The sequence below is a fragment of the Pan troglodytes genome, chromosome 4 (genome assembly GCF_028858775.2).
Source record: "Pan troglodytes isolate AG18354 chromosome 4, NHGRI_mPanTro3-v2.0_pri, whole genome shotgun sequence".
Lineage (NCBI taxonomy): Eukaryota > Metazoa > Chordata > Mammalia > Primates > Hominidae > Pan > Pan troglodytes.
Genome location: NC_072402.2, coordinates 107,107,455 through 107,128,635, shown reverse-complemented (window position 1 = coordinate 107,128,635; position 21,181 = coordinate 107,107,455). Strand labels below are relative to the sequence as shown.

Here is a 21,181-nt window from a genome sequence, read left to right as displayed (position 1 = left end):
CTCCTTGACCAAGCCTTCTTCTATTTAAATTAGTGGTCATCAAACTTTACGTATGTCAGAATTACCTGGAAGGCTTGTAAAAATACAGCTGAGCAACATACCTAGAGTTTCTGATTCAAGTCTGAGGTTGAACCTGAGAATTTGCATTTTATGTATTTATTTATTTTTTATTTTTATTTTTTTGAGACAGTCTCACTCTGTCACCTAGGCTGGAGTGCAGTGGCGTGATCTCTGCTCACTACAGCCTCTGCCTACTGGGTTCAAGGGATTCTCCTGCTTCAGCCTCCCGAGTAGATGGGACTACAGGCATGTGCCACCACGCCCAGCTAATTTTTGTATTTTTGGGTACAGACAGGATTTCACTATGTTGGCCAGGCTGGTCTTGAACTCCTGACCTCAAGTGATCTGCCCACCTCAGCCTCCCAAAGTGCTGGGATTACAGGCATGGGCCACCAAGCCTTGCCAGAATTTGCATTTTTAAAAAGTTCCTAAGTAATGCTCATGCTGTTGGTGTAGGGATTATAATACACTTTAGGAACCACTGCAGTATATCATGTAGTACTTTCAATCCATTGCCTTAGATAGTGCTTCCCAACCCTGGAATCAACAATACTACATATAAGCGAATAATACATACTATTATCTCTATATAGTAATACAATACATAAGCTAATATGTATTTAGTACTTCACTGTAGGTATGATATGCTTTACATTGATTAGGTTATTTAATCTATACAACTCAGGAATTGGTATTATTACTTTCCCATATTTATAATAAACTGGAAATCGAGGTCAGAGAACAAAGTAGATTGCCCAGAGGCACACGGCTACAAATGCAGGAGCCAGTATGTGAATATGTCTGCTTGATTCTAGAGTACAGGCTTTTTCAGCCTCCATACCAGTGTTTCTCATAGTAACATAGATCACTCATGATGCCTTGGTTAACTGTAGTTGGGACACGCATGCAGGATTAAAAACAATGACTCATATAGTGAGAAAGTGATTGCTATTCCGGCTCTATTTTTTCTACCCTTTGATGACATCATGATAAAAATACCATTTGAGTGCTGTATCTTTAATGTGTGTCTAATGCTTGGTAGCTTGCCCTTTTAACAAAGAGAGTTGTCTTTAGACTTAGAGCCTTTAGTGGACAACAGTTTCTAGCCACAATTTAAAAACATGTTTTGCATTCATTTTTCTTACAGTTACTTTCAACTTGTAATAGGTGATGCTAGTTTTCCATTTATAGTACTTTTATAAAGTCTCCTTCTTAAAGAAATTAAAGAAAATATACATTTATTTAAAGAAAAAAGGACAGTGAGTAGTATACACAGATACAGTATGAAAAAGGTTGAAATTTGGGAATCCCTGCCTTCTAGAACAGGTTAATGTATCCAGTTGGGCCAATCTGGAACACCCTAAAGGGAAACTAGGGAAATGTAATTAAAATATGAATTTGGTTTTTTTTCAAAGAGGTACTTGGATGGTTAAAGTCAGAACTCCTATAGCAACACGTGTAAAGGCAGAGTAATATCAAGCAAGGAATGGTTTTTTGGTAAGAAACGTACTACAGGAGTGGACTGGGATTCAGATTGGATTTCACAAAATGTCTGGCAAATTCTCATAAACCTAAATTTCTACAGTAAATTTTGGGTAATTTATTTCCATCAACAGCAAAAAAAAATTAGTCTCAGTTCACTGGCAAGAGAGTTCGCTGTTGTTAAGGGGACAGCACAAGAAGTGGGGCTCTTAATTCGTGGGGGAGGGGTCGCGATGAATATATCCTGGGCATCGGGCGACGGGTCGGGGGTGGGGAATAAGAGAAGACAGCGGGACTGTAATCAGATAAGCGGACACGTTTCAAGATGAATAAAGAGAATATGTGCAGAACGAAGAAACAGTTTTGTATCACTGACATAATTAACTAAACTGTTACCCAGGTTTAAATTAAGCAAGGTGTCCGGGGACTGCAGCTGTTGTATTTATTTTGGTTGCATGTGATGGGAGCTGTTACTTCCCGGCTTGACAAACAGCCTCAAGATGCAAGCTGGGAGGCTGTGGTCAGCCCAAGGCTATACAGAGGAAAGGCAGGCCTTCTCTGAACCCCGCCCCAGCAGAATAAGAAGCGAGGGGCAAGGGTCAGCGCGGAGAGCGAGGGTGGAAAGCGCCATATAGTGCCCAGGGTCAGGGTGGGTAAACAAGCCCTTCTTCGTTTCATTTTTTTTTTGTCTCGCCGATATCTGAATTGTAACTGAACTTTATGCCAGGAGACCTTAACCTTGTTAATCAGGTTTCCAGTCGAATCAGGATCGATTTTAATGCCTCCATTTTGGTTGTTGCTGTTGGAATTTCCGAAAAAGCCTAACTGCGCCAGTCTTTCTGTTAGTTCTCCACACCCCCCTCCCTTTCCCTGAGACCCCGCCCTTTTCTCTCAGCCCAAACCACAAAAGGCCGCGCAGTTTTAGCTCCTACACGGTGCTCCGCCCCCTCCCCAAACGTCGCAGTACTGCAGGGAAAGGAGGTGGGCTCGGCTGGGGCGGGGGACGGAGTCGGCTTCGTCTTTCCGCTCTTCAGCCAATTGGTGAACTCCCCCTGAGGGAGATGGGGGAGCAGGCTGTAGAGAAGGTCCAAGTATTTTTCCCTTTTTCTGCCACGTCCCAACCATTGACGTGAGCCCACTCCTCAGGTTCTGATTGGGCGTATGCCTTGTCCCCCAGCAGAGACCCTGTAAGCTGATTGGTCATCTCTGCTATGCGGGAGGGGCTTGCGTACTCTCCTCCTTCGCCTCCACCGCGGCGCAAGGGGCGGGACTCACCACCACCGCCTCTGCTTCCGCCGCCGCCACCGCCGCCGCCGCCGCCACAGCCGCCAGCCGCTGCGCGTTCGGCGGGGGAGGAGTTGGAGGCGGAGAAGAAGGCGGTGGTGGCGGGTGGAGGTTCGAGCGCTGTTCTCGCTCCGGAGCCGCTGCACATTTCGGTGAGGGTTTTTTTTTTTTTTTTTTTTCAGTCTGGCTTGTTCCGCTGTCGGGAGTGTGGGGGTCGGGGCGAGGAAATTGCTGCGTTCAGCTCCTCAATTTCTCTGTCTCTAGCTTCGGAAGGAGCGGGGCTTGTCCCTGGCCTGCTGCGCCGGCCATGGTGGGTGGGGTTGATGGCTGTGGGAGGCCTTCTTCGCCTCCTGGGCCCTGTCCAGCCCGGACCCGGGCCGCGCTCCTATCCGGGACGGTCGCGCCCGCCGCCCCCCGACGGATGACATTGGTTGGTATCGGGGTCTTCGCTGCCGCTCTTTCCTGCTGCCTCTTCTGCTGTCCTTGGTGACTTGGCCAAGGACCCCGCTGGCTTTCCCCTACACTCGCCACTGTACAAGAGTTTGCCCCCCAACCAACACCTCACACCCACCTTCTGCGGTTTCCCGTCACCCCGCGTAGAGCGGAACCATCTTACGCCACAGGCCTGCAGCCCCCCTCCCCCGAGGAGCCTTCCGTTGCCGTCGTTCTGCTGGGCGTCTGCATTTTCCCCGATTGTCAGTGAGGCTCGGCACGCAGACACCCCGCTCGAGCCGTAGCAGTCGCTCTACTCCCGGGATCAGCACCTTTCCGCCAGGGCTGCTCTCAGTTAGCGATGTCAGGCCAGAGCTCCTCTTGCAGATGCACCTTTAATTTGTCCTCCCTCAGATGACTGTTAATCATTTTGCGCATATTCAAAATGGTGAGCTTAAAGACGCTCAGACCAAGTTGAAGCAAAGGGGAGGTGGTAAATAGTCGTTTTGCAGGGAGGAGAGTAATCTGAGAGTTCCTTCTCCGGACATTAAAAAAAAAAAAATTTACATCCGCATAGGCGCTTCTTTTCAGTCTGCTGGTTCTGTGAAGTTTAAAATTTTCATTACAGGCTTAATGTATTCTGTTTAATCATGAAATACTTGGTCACATTTCTTTAAAATGGCAGTCACCTTTGCTGAAGGCTACGGATCATTTGAAGTGTATGTGAATAAACCTGAGGATAACAGTAATAAACGTTTAAACTATTTTTCAGTGTTGTAATTGTCTTTTGGGGTTCATGTCATTTTTATATGAGATGACCACTTAATTTTAAAAATTCATTACAGACATGCAAGTTTGATGTACACTTCAACAATATAAATAACGGACTGTTAGGTAAAATTTAAATATTTCTTTTCATCCCCCAGTCCCACTCCAGTGTAAAGTTGACAGTTTAGTGTTCATTTTTCAAAATCTTACAGATGCACTTCTAGACACATACACGTACACGTAAAGTTTTTTTTTTTTGAGGGAGGCTATACCGTATACCAAACATGTTTGCATACTGCTTGCTTATTGACTTAATTACATATCTTGAACATTTTTACTTTTTACATATAGGTCTCCCTAATACTTTTTAAAAGGCTAACTGGTATCTCATGAGTTTGAATGGGCTATAATTTATTCTATTCCCTTTTTGAAAGACATTTAATTGCAGTTTCTTTTTGCTATTACAAATAATGATTTATAATGAAAATAACTTTCTAATTTATTGATCGATGTTTAATTACAAATTTTAACTCATCCTTGATTTTAAAAAATTAAACAGTATGGAAGAATGTAAGGTAAAAATTACCGCTTCCACTTCTAGTCCTGCTTGCATCTTGATTGTCAGCCACTGTTAACAATTCAGTAAACTTCCTCTATGTGTGATTATTTCTGGAGCATGGGTTCCTAGAAGTGAAGTTGCTCAGTTAAAAGATTATGCATATTTTAAATTTTGGTAACCCTTTCTCCCTCTTTATTACTCCTGTTGAAAATATTCTTGAATGTTTCTTATGCATTTCTTCTTCTAGGTAAACTTTAGACTCAACTAAAAATCCTTAGCTATTTTGAATAAGGTTATATTGAAATTTTAGATTAATTTGGAGACAACTGATCTTTATAGTATTGAGTCTCTCTCCTCAGAAATGTGGCCTCTCCATTTTTATTCACATCTTGTTTTATATTCTTAGGGAAATTTTTATAGTTTTTCTTTTTTTTCTTCATACGTATAACATTCCTTCCCGGTATTCCTATTTTATGGTTTGATTCGTGTGGTGGATGGAAACTTTCAGTAACATTTCTCTCTCTCTGTTTTCTCTGGTTATAGCAAAACTTTCAAGTTTTCTATCATGTATCAGATTATTTTATTGAGTTGATTATCAGGAGATATTCACAGTTTTGTGGTTTCCTTTTCAGTTTTTATAACTTATGTGTTTTTCTCATTGCTTTTGCAATTATACATCTTATAAAATGTTGAGCACTGGTAGATTAAAAACTAATAGCACTGATAGCTAACAACAAACATGGCATTGTTTCTGACTTTAAGGGGGAATGCTTCTAATGTTTTAGCATTAATTATGATGTTTGGTGAAGCTTTCTGGTAAAGCCGCTGATATTAAAATATTTCCTTCTAGTCTTGGCTTTCCAAGATGCTTATGTTGTTGTTTTTGACATTTTAAAAAACCATAAATGAGTTTTCTTATATATATATTTTTGACATCTTTTGAGGTGGGTATATGTGGGCATCACCAGTATTCCCTGGTTTATATTTTCCTGACAGAGCACCCTCTTAGAAAATAACCTTATTGAGGATAACTTAGATACAGTAAAATGTACTTATTTAAAATGTACAGTGTATTTTGTTTTGACAAATATGTACTCTATGACCACCACCACAGTCAAGAGTGGAATATTTTCATACCACAATTAAGATATAGAATATTTTCATCTCCCCCAAAGTTCCCTTTTGCAGTCAATCACAATTTCACCCTCAGGACTAGGAAAGCACTCATCCTCTTTTTCTTGCTGTAAATTGGTATCATTTTGTCTAGAATTTCATGTAAGTGGAATGATGTAATACATACTCTTTTGTATCTGGCTTTTTCTCTTGGCATGTTTTTCAGGATTATCCATGTTTTCCTGTATTTAACGGGTTCTCATTTTATTGCTGAATAGAAGTCCTTGGTATTGATTTACTAGTTTGTTGACCATTCCACCTATTTACAGATATTTGGATTGTTTCCAGTTTGGGGCTGTTATTAATAAATAGCCTTCATTTATTGAACATTCCTTTATTCAATGAACGTTCATTTATTTTGAATTTTTGTGAACATCTTTTTTTTCCTTGGTAAATACCTAGACATGGAACTTGTTGGGTTGTATGATACATGGATGTTTATAAGAAACTGCCAAACTGTTTTCCAGAGTGGTTGTCACATTTTACATATCCATCAGCAGTGTATGACAGTTCCAATTGCTGCACATCATCCTCAGCACTTGGTTATTTCAGTCTTTTAAATTTTAGCCCTTTTAGTGGGTATGTAGTAGTATCATACTGGGATTTTGATTTGCATTTACCAGATGACTAATGGTGCTGAGAATTTGCTCTAGTGTATGTCTTCCTTTGTTAAGTATCTGTTGACATTTTTTGCTCATTAAAAAACAAACAAACAACAATGGGTGGGCCTGGCGCAGTGGCTCACGCCTGTAATCCCAGCACTTTGGGAGTCCGAGGCAGGCGGATCACGAGGTCAGGAGATCCAGACCATCCTGGCTAACACGGTGAAGCCCCATCTCTACTAAAAATACAAAAAATTAGCCGGGCGTGGTGGCGGACACCTGTAGTGCCAGCTACTCCGGCTGAGTTAGGATAATGGCGTGAACCCGGGAGGTGGAGCTCTCAGTGAGCCGAGATCGTGCCACTGCACTCCAGCCTGGGCGACAGAGCGAGACTCCGTCTCAAAAAAAAAAAAAAAAAAAAAAGGGGGGGGGGTTTGTCTTATTGAGTTGTAAGCATTTTTTAATACATTCTTTATACAACTCATTTGACACACAGAGATACATAAACACACACACACACTGCAATCTGACGCTTGTTTTTTTTTAATTTTCCTAACTTTAAAAGAAGAGCTTTTGATTTTGATAAATTCATCTTACCAACTTTTTCTTATGATTTGTGCTTCTGTGTTCTAAGAACTCTTTGCTTAATGCAAAGTTGTGCAGATTTACTCTTACGATTTTTCTATAAGTTTTCTAGTTTTGGCTTTCATGTCAAGGCACATTATCCATTTTGGGTTAGTTTTTGTGTATGGTGTGTAGTAAGGGTCAAGGCTCATTTTCTTTTCAAATGTATGTGTAGTTCTAGCACCATTTGTTGGGACTACTTTCCTTTCCCCATTGAATTAACTTTTGTCAAAAGTCAGTTGATCATATATGTAAATCTGTTCCTGTACTTTTCTCTTGATCTTTATGCCTATAATTTTGCCAATACTGAGTTGTCATGGTTATTTTTACTTATAAGTGTTGAAATTAGGTAATATGAATCCTTGAACTTTATTCTTTTTCAAAATTGCCTTGGCTATTCTAACTTTACCATAAAGCTTTTAGAGGCTGCCTGTTGGTTTCTACAAAAAGACCTGAAGGGATTTTAATTTGGATTGTGTCGAATGCATAGATCAATTTAGGAAGAATCGACATCTTGAGTCTTCCAATTCATGAATACAGGTTGTCTCCATTTTTGTAGGTCTTCTTTCATTTCCTTTGTCAGCATTTTGTAGTTGCAGCATGAAGATGTTGCTAATTTTGTTGGATTTATATCTAAGTATTTAATAATTGATACTATTATAAGTGATAATTTTCTTAAATTTTAGTTTCCAGTTATTCAATGCTATATGTAAAAATACAGTTGGTTTTTGCATATGGACCTTGATGCTTGCAACCTTGCTAAATTCATTCGAGTAAATTTTTTGTAGATTCTCTGGAATTGTCCCATGTAGACAATCATGTTATTTGCAAATATAGATCAGTTTTATTATTTTTGAATTTGTATGTAACTCCTTCCACCTTTTCTTCTTCTTAGACTGGCTAAGACCTCCATTATGATGTTGAATAGCAGTGGTGAAAGCAGATATCCTTCTCTGTTCCTGATCTTAAGAAGAAAGCTTTGAATCTTTCATTATTGAGTGTGATAGAGTGGTGCTATAGCTTGAATGCTTATGTCCCTTCCAAAATTCATAGCGTTGAAACATAATCCCCATTGTGAGGGGGGTCTCAAGGAGGTGATTAGGTCATGAAGCTTCTGCCTTCATTAATGGATTCGTGTGCTTATAAAAGAGATCCCAGAGAGCTCCTATCCCCTTATGCCGTATGAGAACACAGTGAAAAAACTGCAGTCTGTGAACCAGGAAGTGGCTCTCACCAAACACTGAATCTACCAGCACCTTGATTTTGGACTTCCCAGCCTCCAGAACTGTGAAAAATAAATTTATTTTATTTTTATTTCTATTTTTTTTTGACAGAGTCTTGCTCTGTCGGCTAGGCTGGAGTGCAGTGGCAGTCTCAGCTCGCTGCAACCTCGGTCTCCCAGGCTCAAGCAATTCTGCCTCAGCCTCCCCAGTAGCTGGGATTACAGGCGTATGTCACCATGCCTGGCTAATTTTTGTATTTTTAGTAGAGACGGGGTTTTACCATGTTGGCCAGGCTGGTCTCAAACTCCTTACCTCAGGTAATCCACCTGCCTCGGCCTCCCAAAGTGCTGGAATTACAGGTGTGAGCCACCGCGCCCAGCCGAGAAATAAATTTCTGTTGTTTATAAGCCACTTCAGTCTATGGGAGCTTGTTATAGGAGTCCTAATGGACTAAGACAAGTGGCCTTTTATCATATTGAGGATGTTCCCATTCTATTCTTGGATTGCTGAGAGGTTTTTGTTGTTGTTGTTGTTGTTGTTGTTTTTGAGATGGAGTCTTGCTCTGTTGCCCAGGCTGGAGGGCAGTGGCACCATCTCAGCTCACTACAGCCTCCGCCTCCTGGGTTCAAGTGATTCTTCTGCTTCAGCCCCCTGAGTAGCTGGGATTACAGGTACACGCCACCAAGCCTGGCTAACTTTTTTGTATTTTTGTAGAAATGGGGTTTTACCATGTTGGCCAGGCTGGTCTTGAACTCCTCACCTCGTGATCTGCCCGCCTTGGCCCCCCAAAGTGTTGGGATTACAGGCATGAGCCACTGCGCCTGGTGGAGAGTTTTTTTTTTGTTTTTTTTTTTTTAATCATGAGTGGATGTTAATTTTAGTCAGGTATTATTACAGTATTTATTGAGATGATCATATGGTTTGTTTCTGTGTTAATGTGATGAATTACATTAACTTATTTGCGAATGTTGAATCATCTTCCATTCTGTGGTTAAACCTCACTTGGTGATGGTGTATTATCTACTATCATTTTTATAAATTGGTGAAATTTTTTTTTTTGTTTTGCATCTATGTTCATGAAAGATACTTTTTCATATAATGCTGGTTTCATAGAGTTGCAAAGTGTTTCTTATATTTTTGAAAAAAATTTTATTAGGATTAGTATTATTTGTTTTATAATTTTTTTTAGAGTTTGCATGTGAACTCTTCTGGTCCTAGAGTTTTCTTTGTTGGAAGGCTTCAAAGGATAAGTCCAATTATCCTTTAATAAATACAGGATTATTAGGGTTATCTATTTCTTCTTGAAAGCTTTCGGTCTTTGTATGAATCACTTTCACTCACTAAGTGAGCGTTAGTAGTTTTTGTCTTTCAAGGCATTTGTCTTATTTCATTTATTCGTTGTCATAAAGTTGTTTCTTAATTATTTTAATGCCTATAACGTCTGTAGTGGTGTCTTTCCTTTCATTCTTGTTATTAGCAATGTGACCTCTCATTTTTATTTGGTTCCAGGTTTATTTTATTAATCTTTTCAGAGTCAACTTTTTATTTGATTGCTTTTTTTTTTAATTTTTAGTTTTATTGATTTCTGCTTCTTACTATTTCTTTCTATATGCTTTGGGTTTAAATTCCTCTATGTTAATTTATTAAGGTGTAAGCTTAGGTCATTGACTTGAGACCTTTTTTCTTTTCCTTCCAAGCACTGCCTGAGGTGCTTACACGAATTTGATGCACTGATTTTTTTTAAAGTTCTTATGTCACTTCCACTTTGACCCATGAAGGTTGCTGTTTAATTTCCAAATATTTGGTGATTTTGCATGTCTCTTTCTTTGTATAATTTATTTTAAATTATTTGATGTTTGTTTTATGACCAGAATATGGTTACTCTCAGTAAATGTCCCATGTACACTTCAAAATAATGTGTATTCTGCTGTTTAGCAGTGGAGTATTCTGTATCAAGTTGATTGATGGTGCTTGTTAGGCCTTCTCTTTCCTTACTGAGTTTTTGTTTGTTTCATTGATCATTGAGAGAAGAGTTGAAGTCTCCAAGTATAATGGTGAGTTTGTTTATTTCTCCTTTTCAGTTTTTGCATCATGTGTATTGAACCTCCTGTTAGGTGCATGTAAATTTAGGATTGTTAAAACTTTTTGGTGAATGAACCCCTTTATCATTATCTGATGCCCTCTTTATCTCTGATAGTATTCCTCATTCCAAAGTCTGCTTTATCTAATATTAATATAGCCTCTCCAGCCTCCTTTTAGTGTTTGTATATTATTTTCCATCCATTTAATCTGTCTTTTATTTAAAATGGGTTTGTTCTAGACAGCCTTTTTTAATTCACCTTGAAAAATCTGTTTTGACATTGAAGTGTTTAGACTATTTACATTTAATGTAATTTTGATGTAGTTGGATTTAAATATACAATCTTAATTGTTTTCTACTTATGTGCTCTCTGATCCCTATTTTTGAGTGCATTTTATCTTCACCATTGGCTCACTACTTACACTCACTTTTCCTCTCTTTTAAAAAGTTAATTGGCTTCTCTGTGATTTATATTTTACATCTTTAATAATAGACCATATGGAAGCAATATTATACCACATTTTATATAGTGTCAGAGCTTTACAACCGTATATTTACAATGTATATTTACAATTTCTCCTTATCTTTTGTGCTATTACTGTTTTACCTTTTACAAATGCCATAAATGCATAATACCTTGTAATATTTGTTTTATTCATGTGCTGTCTAGTATGGTAGTCATTAGCCAGTGTAGCTATTTAAATTTGAATTTAAAGTAGTTAGTACAAGTTAAATTAAAATTCATTTTCTGTGTTATAGTGGCCTCTTTTCCAGTGCTTATTCTTTCTTCATGAAGAACTTCCTTTCACATTTCTTGGACTTCAGTTCTACTGGTAACAAAGTTCCAAAGATTGTTTCACAAATACTTTGTTTCACTTTTTCTTTTGAAAGATTTTGCTGGATATAAATTTATTGTTCACAGTGTTTTTCTAATATTAAGGATGCTATTTATTATCTTTTGACTTGCACAGTTTCGAATAAGAATTTGGCTGTGATTCTTATTTAGTTCCTTTTTTCTGCTGTCAGTATCAAATATGTTTTATCAGTGGTTTTTAAATTTTATTTTATTTGTTTTTTTTTTTTGAGACAAGGTCTCGCTCTGTTGCCCAAGTGGAGTGCAGTGGTACAAGCTTGTCTCACTATAGCCTTGAGCTTCTAGACTCAAGCAATTCTGCCACCTTAGCCTCCAAAAATCCTGGGTTTGTAGGCCTGAGCCACTGTGCCCAGGCTGTCATTGATGGTGGTAGCAGTTGTTTTTGAGACAGAGTCTCACTCTGTCGCCCAGGTTGGAGTGCAATGGCGCCATCTCGGCTCACTGCAACCTCTACCTCCCGGGTTCAAGTGATTCTCATGCCTCAGTCTCCCAAGTATCTGCAATCACAGGCTCCCGCCACTACGTCTGGCTAATTTTTGTATTTAACAGGGTTTCACCATGTTGGCCATGCTAGTCTCAAACTCCTGGCCTCAAGTGGTCTGCCCTCCTTGGCCTCCCAAAGTGCTGGGATTACAGGCATGTGTCATTTGGTTTTTTTGTTGTTGTTGTTTTGTTTTTTGTTTTTGAGACAGAGTCTTGCTTTGTCTCCCAGGCTGGAGTGCAGTGGCGCCATCTCGGCTCACTGCAAGCTCTGCCTGCCAGGTTCATGCCAGTCTCCTGCCTCAGCCTCCTGAGTAACTGGGGCTACAGGCACCCGCCACCACGCCTGGCTAATTTTTTTTGTATTTTTTTAGTAGAGACGGGGTTTCACCGTGTTAGCCAGGATGGTCTCAATCTCCTGACCTCGTGATCCACCTGCCTCTGCCTCCCAAAGTGCTGGAATTACAGGTGTGAGCCACCATGCCCGGCCATATCATTCGTTTTTTATAGCAGGTTAAAGACGTTAACATCTTGGGATATGTGTACATTTTTGTGTGTTTTGTATTTATACTGCTTTTGTAAGGGGGAATCACTGAGCTTCTTGGGATTTATGATCTTTTAAATAATGTATGAAAAATTCACAGCCTCTTTCTCTTCTAATGTTTCCACTGCCCGCCACACACCCCCGCCCGTCCCCCCCCTCCCCCCGCTGGTTTGCTCTCTTTTTGTGGGGTTCCAGTTAAACTCACGGCAGCTCATTTAATGCAGTCCACAATTCTTGGAGGCTCTGTTTTGGTTTTTGTTGCTGTTGTTTTTTAACATGTTTCTTTTCACTTAAATCACTTTTTATCTAGGCTTGGATCATTTCCTTTGACTTATCTTTTTCTTTTTTTTTTTTTGAGACAGTCTCAGTCCATCACCCAGACTGGAGTGCAGTGGTGTGATCTTGGCTCACTGCAACCTCTGCCTCCCGACTTCAAGCGATTCTCCGTACCTCAGCCTCCTGAGTAGCTGGAATTATGGGCGTGCACCACCACGTCTCACTAATTTTTTGTATTTTTAGTAGAGATGGGTATCACTATGTTGGTCAGGCTGATATTGAACTCCTGACCTAAAGTGATCCACCCATCTTGGCCTCCCAAATTGCTGGGATTACAGGTGTGAGCCACTGAGCCTGGCCTGATTTATTTTGAGCTCACTAAAAGCTTCCTCCCCTAGTTTTTTAAAGAGCCCATAGAATGCATTCTTCATTTCTGTTAACTGTTTTTTATTTTTTGCATTTCCATTTTCATCTCTCCTGAAATTTCTCATGAGTTGATGCATGTTCCTACCTTTGTGCTAGAGCCTTTAAAAGGGTAATCATAGTCATTTTAATTTTCTTCTCTGATAATTCTGTTAATTGCCTTATCTGGTTCTGTTTGTTGTTGTCTCTTGATAAAGAAGGTTTTTTCCTCCTCAGCTTTTTTGTCTTGTAATTTTTGACTGAATGGCAGACTTTGTATGCAGAACAGTAGAGATTGTGGCAAATAATTCTTATGTCTGGATGTGAGTCTGCTTCTGCATCTGCTAGGCTTTTAGTGTAGTGTGGGGTTGATTCCATCTAATTCGTGATTGAGATGGGTTTGGATTTCGTTTCTGTGGTTGCATTGTGCTTAGTGTTACCTTGTGCTTAGTGTGACAGCTGAAGTGCCTGATTTTTCTAAGTGTTCCTACTTCACTGTCAACTTTCAGCTTTCTCTGTGTGCCCATACCTCAGTGGAGAAGTTTCTCCACACACTGTCATTATCCCCAGCAGTAGACTGTTGTTTCTTGTTGCTGACTAGCCTGGAGATGGAGGCAGAGTTTTCTCTGTCTTCCTTATCTGTACTCAGTGTTACACAAGCCCTTTGTCTCTTGTTTTTGGGTATGGGCCAATGATGCTGTACCTTCTCTCCATGGTAGCCAAACTCTGCCTCATATCTTTTTTTTTTTTTTTTTTTGAGACAGAGTTGCACTCTTGTCACCCAGGCTGGAGTGCATTAGCGTGATCTCGGCTCACTGCAACCTCTGCCACGCAGGTTAAAGCGATTCTTCTGCCTCAGCCTCCCAAGCAGCTGGGATTACAGCCATGTGCCACCAAACCCGGCTAATTTTGTATTTTTAGTAGAGATGGGGTTTCACCATGTTGGCCAGCCTGGTCTCGAACTCCTGACCTCAGGTGATCCTCCCACCTTGGCCTCCCAAAGTGCTGGGATTACAAGCCTGAGCCCTGCACCCGGCCCCATTTCTTTGATAGGTTTTGTGCAGGAGAGATTTTCTGCTCCTTCCCCAGTGGTAGCAAATCTTCAGTGTACTGGTATAGGAGCCTGGACTATAAACTGTTTCCTAACTCTGCCCTAGGAGTAAAGGTCTTTTTCTTATTCTTTCTTTTTTTTTTTTAATTATACTTTAAATTCTAGGGTACACGTGCACAATGTGCAGGTTTGTTACATATGTATACATGTGCCATGTTGGTGTGCTGCACCCATTAACTCATCATTTTCATTAGGTATATCTCCTAATGCTATCCCTCCCCCCTCCCCTCACCCCACAACAGGCCCCGGTGATGTTCCCCTTCCTATATCCAAGGGTTCTCATTGTTCAGTTCCCACCTATGAGTGAGAACATGCGGTGTTTGGTTTTTTTGTCCTTGCGATAGTTTGCTGAGAACTAATGATGGTTTCGAGCTTCATCCATGTCCCCACAAAGGACATGAACTCATCCTTTTTTTATGGCTGCATAGTATTGCATGGTGTATATGTGCCACATTTTCTTAATCCAGTCTATCATTGTTGGACATTTGGGTTGGTTCCAAGTCCATGCTATTGTGAATAGTGCCGCAGTAAACATACGTGTGCATGTGTCTTTATAGCAGCATGATTTATAATCCTTTGGGTATATACCCAGTAATGGGATGGCTGGGTCAAATGGTATTTCTAATTCTAGATCCTTGAGGAATCACCACACTATCTTCCACAATGGTTGAACTAGTGTTCCTATTTCTCCACATCCTCTCCAGCACCTGTTGTTTCCTGACTTTTTAACGATCGCCATTCTGACTGGTGTGGGAGATGGTATCTCATTGTGATTTTGATTTGCATTTCTCTGATGGCCAGTGATGATGAGCATTTTTTCATGTGTCTCTTGGCTGCATAAATGTCTTCTTTTGAGAAGTGTCTGTTCCTATCCTTCACCCACTTTTTGACGGGGTTGTTTTTTTCTTGTAAGTTTGTTTGAGTTCTTTGTAGATTCTGGATATTAGTCCTTTGTCAAATGAGTAGATTCTTTTACTCTTACCCTAGCAGCAATGGAGGACAGAGATTGCTGCCCTTCCCTAGTGGTTTAAAGTTGTTGTTGGCCGTTCACCGTGGCTCACGCCTGTAATCCCAGCATTTTGAGAGGCCACGCTGGGTGGATCATTTGAGATCAGGAGTTCAAGACCAGCCTGGCCAACATAGTGAAACCCTGTTTCTACTAAAAAAAAAAAACAAAAAATATCTGGGCGTAGTGGCGGGTGCCTGTAATCCCAGCTGCTTGGGAGGCTGAGGCAGGAGAATTGCTTGAACCTGAGAGGCAGAGGTTGCAGTGAGCCAAGATCGCACCACTGCCCTCCAGCCTGGGCAAGAGAACGAGACTCTGTCTCAAAAAATAAAATAAAAATAAAGTTGTTGCTTTTTTTTTTTCTACTAGGAGAAGTGTTGAGGAAGGGTTTCATTCATTTCCCTTGTTGGCAGTCAGTCCGTTTCACAACTAAACTGGGAATGACACTCCAGCTTTCTATAACCCTGTAGAAGTGGAACTCCTACAAGTGGTGCATTTCTAAAATTAACTTTTTATAGCTGTTTACTGTAGTGACTTTTGTATCTTGATGTCATAGCTGTCTGTCTTAATCTGTTCCTGCTGCTATAACAAAATACCTCTAAGACTGGGTAATTTATAAAGAAAATAAATTTATTTTTCACAATTCTAGAGCCTGGATGTTCCAAATCAAGGTGCCAGTGGGTTTAGTGTTTGGTGAGGGCTGCTGTCTGCTTCCAATATGGCACCTGTTGCTTGTCTTTACACAGCAGAAAATGAAAGAGCGAAAAGGGCTAAGTAGTTTCCCCCAGCCTTTTATAAGGTACTAGTCCATGCATGAGGGCAGAGCCCTATGACTTAATCACTTTTCAAAAGACTCCTCTTTTTGATACCACCGCAATGTGGATTAAGAATTTTGGAAGATTTCACAAACATTCAAACCATAGCACTGACAATATCACTAAATTTTCTTGTACGTCTCAATTTTTTCTTTTATATTTCTTTTCACTTTCTTTAGTAGACTTTTAGTTTTACTTTTTACAGATTCCTAGTTTCATTGGTATCGGTTATTTTCCTCTTTCTCCCCCACCCCCACCCCCAACTTTTTTTTTTTTTTTTTTGGTCTTGCGATGGTTAGAACTTTACATGTTAGGCCGGGTGCGGTGCTCATCCCCGTAGTCCTAGCACTTTGGGAGGTCGAGGCAGGTGGATCATGAGGTCAGGAGTTCAAGACTAGCCTGACCAACATGGTGAAACCCCGTCTCTACTAAAAATACAAAATTTAGCCGGACGTGGTGGCGCATGCCTGTAATCCCAGCTATTCAGGAGGCTGAGGCAGGAGAATTGCTTGAACCTGGAAGGCAGAGGTTGCAGTGAGCCGAGATCGCGCCACTGCACTCTAGCCTGGGCCACAGAGTGAGACTCTGTCTCAAAAAAAAAAAAAATAAATAAATAAGAACTTTACATGTTAAGTAGAAGTAATGATTGGTATTTTAAGAAGAAAATGATACTGACATTTCACCATTCAGTATAATTTTGCCGTACCTTTTGGGCTGATTAGTTTTATAAGGCTTAGTAAATTCTTTTCCATTTTTGGTTTCTTGAGAGTTCTTTTAAACTTTAATGAATGTTGAATTTCATTGAATGCTTTTTCTCCATCCACTGAAGTGTTTACTAATGAAAATAGAAGTAATCATATCTAATGATGAGTCTTTTGCAGTAGACTCAGTATATACTGTTTTCAAATACATTGCTGTAATGGCTTGCTAATATCTCAGACTTTTTCTTTCTTTATCACTGGAGTTGACATCTAATTTTTTATTTTTGTAACCTGTCTGCTTGTCTGGCCATTTCTTTTTTTTTTTTTTTTTTTTTGAAATAGAGTTTCGCTCTTCTTGCCCAAGCTGGAGTGCAGTGGTGCAATCTCGGCTCACTGCAATCTCTGCCTCCCGGGTTCAAGTGATTCTCCTGCCTCAGCCTCCCGAGTAGCTGGGATTACAGGCATGTGCCTCCACACCCAGCTAATTTTTTGTATTTTTAGTAGAAATGGGGTTTCACCATGTTAGTCAGGCTGGTCTTGAACTCCTGACCTCATGTGATCTGCTGGCCTCGGCCTCCCAAAGTGCTGGGATTACAGGCATGAGCCTTGTCTGGCTAGTTCATGAAGATTTTACTCTGCTCTTAAAATGAGCTACATGTCTTTAAAACAAGCTTATGAAATCCTTTTCTATTCTCTGGACAAACAGGTTTAGCACTGGAATTATCTATTTATATATTTGGATAGAAATTTCTATTAAGACCTGTGGGCCTATTGTTTTCCTTGTGGGAAGATTTTTATTCCCTCCCCCGAAGTCAGGGCCTTACCCTGTCACCCAGGCTGGAGGGCAGTGGCACAATCACGGCTTACTTCAGCCTCCATCTCCCAGGCTCACGTGACCTCCCACCTCAGTCTCGCATGTAGCTGGGACTACAGCACACGCCACCATGCCCGTCTAATTTTTATATTTTTTATAGAGATGGGTTTTCACCATGTTGCTCAGGCTGGTCTTGAGCTCCTGGGCTCAAACTATCCACCTTCTTCAGTCTCCCAAAGTGCTGGAATTGCAGGCATGAGCCACTGGGCCCAGCCTAGTGCTGTCCTTTTAAGTTATATTTTTATTTTGTTAATTCTTGTCAACATTATTTCTCATGTATGTTACACTTTTTATTGTGAGTTCATATTCTTTGAAATTTTACATGTGAGAATTCTGACCTGGGTTGAAAGTGAGGTGACTTTCAACTGGGAGGAATTAGCTTTGCTTCTGCCAGGTACTTGGAACACTGCTCCCTAAGACTTAACAACATTCTGACTTTCTGGCTTGTTGGCTCATACAGATAGTATGAATTGCAGCCACAAATCTAATGAGGTTGAGTTGTGGCTTTGAATTGTTAGGCGAGATATTCCTCCTCTTTTCTACTATTCACCCCCTACCCAGAGTTAAGACATTTTTATTTGCTTTGAGTTGTGAGGTTTAAAAAAAAATTTTTATCTGCCATACTGTTAGAAATTGAGAAGTTGAATTTTCATGAGATCTTGTTTTATACATGTGTTTCTTATTCTCTAATGTTTATCTGTGTGGTTAGAAGAAGGATCTCATGTCCTAGGTTTCCCAGGATAATTCCACGTCACACCTTATATTTTTGTCTAATAATTAATTGTGTGTTTTTGCATTCTGAAGTGTCTTAGACAGCCTAGTTTTCAGTGGTCCATAAAAACCTGTTGCTAACACAGTGATTAAACATTTTTCTGCCAATTACAAAAGGAGCACAAGTGTGTGAAAGAAAAGTTGGAAAACAAAAAATGGAAGGCATAAAAATCACTCACAGACCCAAACTGAAATACAACTTTAACACTTGAATATATTTTGTTCCAGTGACTATTTAAAACTTTTTATTGCACTGTGCTTATAAAAATGGGTGTAACTTCAATAAATTAGCACAGACTGAAGTCAGTATAAACACCAACCAAGTCAAGAACTAGCATGTGGCTGGGCATGGCAGCTCACACCTGTAATCCCAGCACTTTGAGAGGCGGAGGCGGGTGGATCACTTAAGGTCAGGAGTTTGAGATCAGCCTGGCCAACATGGTGAAACCCCATCTCTACTAAAAATACAAAAATCATCCAGGCATGGTGGCGAGTACCTATAATCCCAGCTACTCAGGAGGCTGAGGCAGGAGAATTGCTTGAACCCAGGAGGCGGATGTTGCAGTGAGCCAAGATTGTGCCACTGCACACCAGCTTGGGCAACAGAGTAAGACTCTGTCTCCAAAAAAAAAAAAAAAAAAAAAAAGAGAATTAGAATGTTACTAGCACATCCTTCTGCTATAATACCTTAGTCTTTTTGTCTTCAGCATTTTGTCATCCTCCTCTCCAGAAAAGGTGATTATTCTCTCTTGGTATGTAACACCACAGATTAATTTTGCTTGTTTTTGAACTCTTATAAAAATGGAACATACAGCATGAATTTTTTTGTATTTGGCTGTTTTTCATTTCATTCATTTTTGTGAGATCCATTTGTGTTTGTAATACTCCTGTTGTGGGTAGCTATGGTTCATTTTTGTTGTGTAGTATTCTGCCTACAAATATATTCTGTTATATTCACCCATTTTGCTGTTGAACATTTGGGTTGTTTACAGTTTGGAATTATTATGGACATTGCTTCTATGAACATTTTTTTAAATTTCTTTTTTTTTTAGAGATGGGGTCTTGCTTTGTTGCCCAGGCTAGAATGCAGTGCCAGGATGATAGCTCACTACTGCCTCGAACTCCTGGGCTAGGGCAGTCACCCTCAACAGCCTGCCATATAAGTGGGACTGTAGCTGAACATTTTTATATGTCTTGGTATGCATTTGTAAGATGGACTGCTTGACCATATCATATGCATATGTTCAGGTTTACTAGGTGCTTCCAAAAAGTTTTCCGAGATGAATGCAGAGATGTATATTTACAGCTGTAATATGAAAATTGCCTAACATCCAGTTGCTTAACATCCACACCAACATTTGATATGGTTAATATTTTAATTTTCATCTCCGGTGTGTAATGATAACTTGTTCTAATTTATGACTTCAGCCAGTTTATGAAATTGATACCTTTTCATATGTTTCTTAGCCATTTGGGTAACCTTTTCTGGAGTGCGTCTCAGCAGGTTATCACATTTCTTTTGGATTATCTTATTCTTTTTTATATTTAGGAGTATGTTATATATCCTGTATGTGAGCACTTTGATACTTGTATGTAATGTACATTTCTTTTCTCATTTGTGGATTTCCTTTTCAGTCTCTGAATGCTATCTTTTTATGAATGGAAATTTTAAATTCCATTTTGCAGTTCATTGGCCCCTTATTTAGGAAATTTTAGTTTTTGTTCCCTGCTGTAAAAAATCTTTCTTTACTCCAACATTATAAAGATTTCTCCTTTCTTTGGATTTACTGTTTTGCCTTGTACATTTAGATCTACAGTGCTTTTGGAATTGAGTTTTGCATTTTGTGGGAAACAGGCCGGATTTCGTTTCTGCATCAGTATCCAATTAATCTAGTGTGTTCAGTGAAAAAACATATCTTGTCCCTAGAGCTCTGTAATGTAGCATTGTCATAAGTCAATTGTATGTAATGTGTATCAGTTTCAGGACTCTGTTCCTGTGTTGGTCCTATATGGTACTAGCCACATGTGGCTGTTGAAGATTAAAATTAATATAGGCTTGAACACTGCAGAATTTCATCATCACAGAAAGTTCTATTGTTTGACACTTTTTTTTTTTTTTTTTTTTTGAGATGGAGTCTTGCTCTGTTGCCCAGGCTGGAGTGCATTGGGGCAGTCTTGGCTCACTGCAACCACCACCTCCTGGGTTCAAGTGATTCTCCTGCCTCAGCCTCCCGAGTAGCTGGGACTACAGGTGTGCACCACCATGCGCGGCAAATTTTTGTATTTTTAGTAGAGACAGGGTTTCACCATATTGGCCAGGCTGGTCTCCACCTCCTGGCCTCAAGTGATCCACCCGCCTCGGCTTCCCAAACTGCTGAGATTTCAGGCAAGAGCCACCATGCCCGGTCTGTTTGACACTTTTTCTATCCTATTCCATTGATACATTTGTCTGCCTATTCCCTAACAAGCCTCTTATTATCATAAGTTTTTAAGGTTTGTCTTCTGAAAGAGTTACCTCTTTGTACCTTGTTCTTTTTAGTGATAACTTTGGTTATTCTTGGCCATTTACACTCCTATTTACATTTTAGAATCACCTTGTCAATTTCCCCCAAAAAAAATGCCTGCTGGGATTTTATTAGGATTACATTTAACCCATAGATTATTTAAGGAGAATTGAAATTCATAAAACTGAATCTTCCAAGCCAATGAGTATGGGATTTTTCTCCACGTAGTTATGTCTTCTAAAATTTCTGTGAGTAATATTCTGCATCTTTCATTGGGTTTATTTCTAGGGATTTGATGTTTATAGTTGCTCTTGTAAACGATATCCTTTTAAGGTAATATTAGTAATAAATTTAGTTTTCTCGCTATGTGTTGGAATGTGATAATACATTTTTATATTGACTTTGTATCTGTCAACCATCTAAAAGTTATCACTATAGAACTTTACTTGTAGGTACTTTCTTCCTTTTTTTTCATATATAATCATGTTATCTGTGAATAATGAGATTTTTCTTTCCTTTCCAATTCTTAAACTTTT

General features: G+C 39.8%; 1 protein-coding gene across 1 annotated transcript in view; it reads left to right on the top strand.

Annotated features, from left to right (window-relative positions):
- The first annotated feature begins 2,839 nt into the window (after positions 1 to 2,839).
- PJA2 (praja ring finger ubiquitin ligase 2) overlaps positions 2,840 to 21,181 on the top strand; it is a 71,317-nt gene continuing 52,975 nt past the window's right edge. Inside the window, exon 1 of the mRNA XM_526975.7 lies at positions 2,840 to 2,978. The gene's annotated coding sequence lies outside the window, so the exon portion shown is untranslated. The remainder of the gene's footprint in view (positions 2,979 to 21,181) is intronic.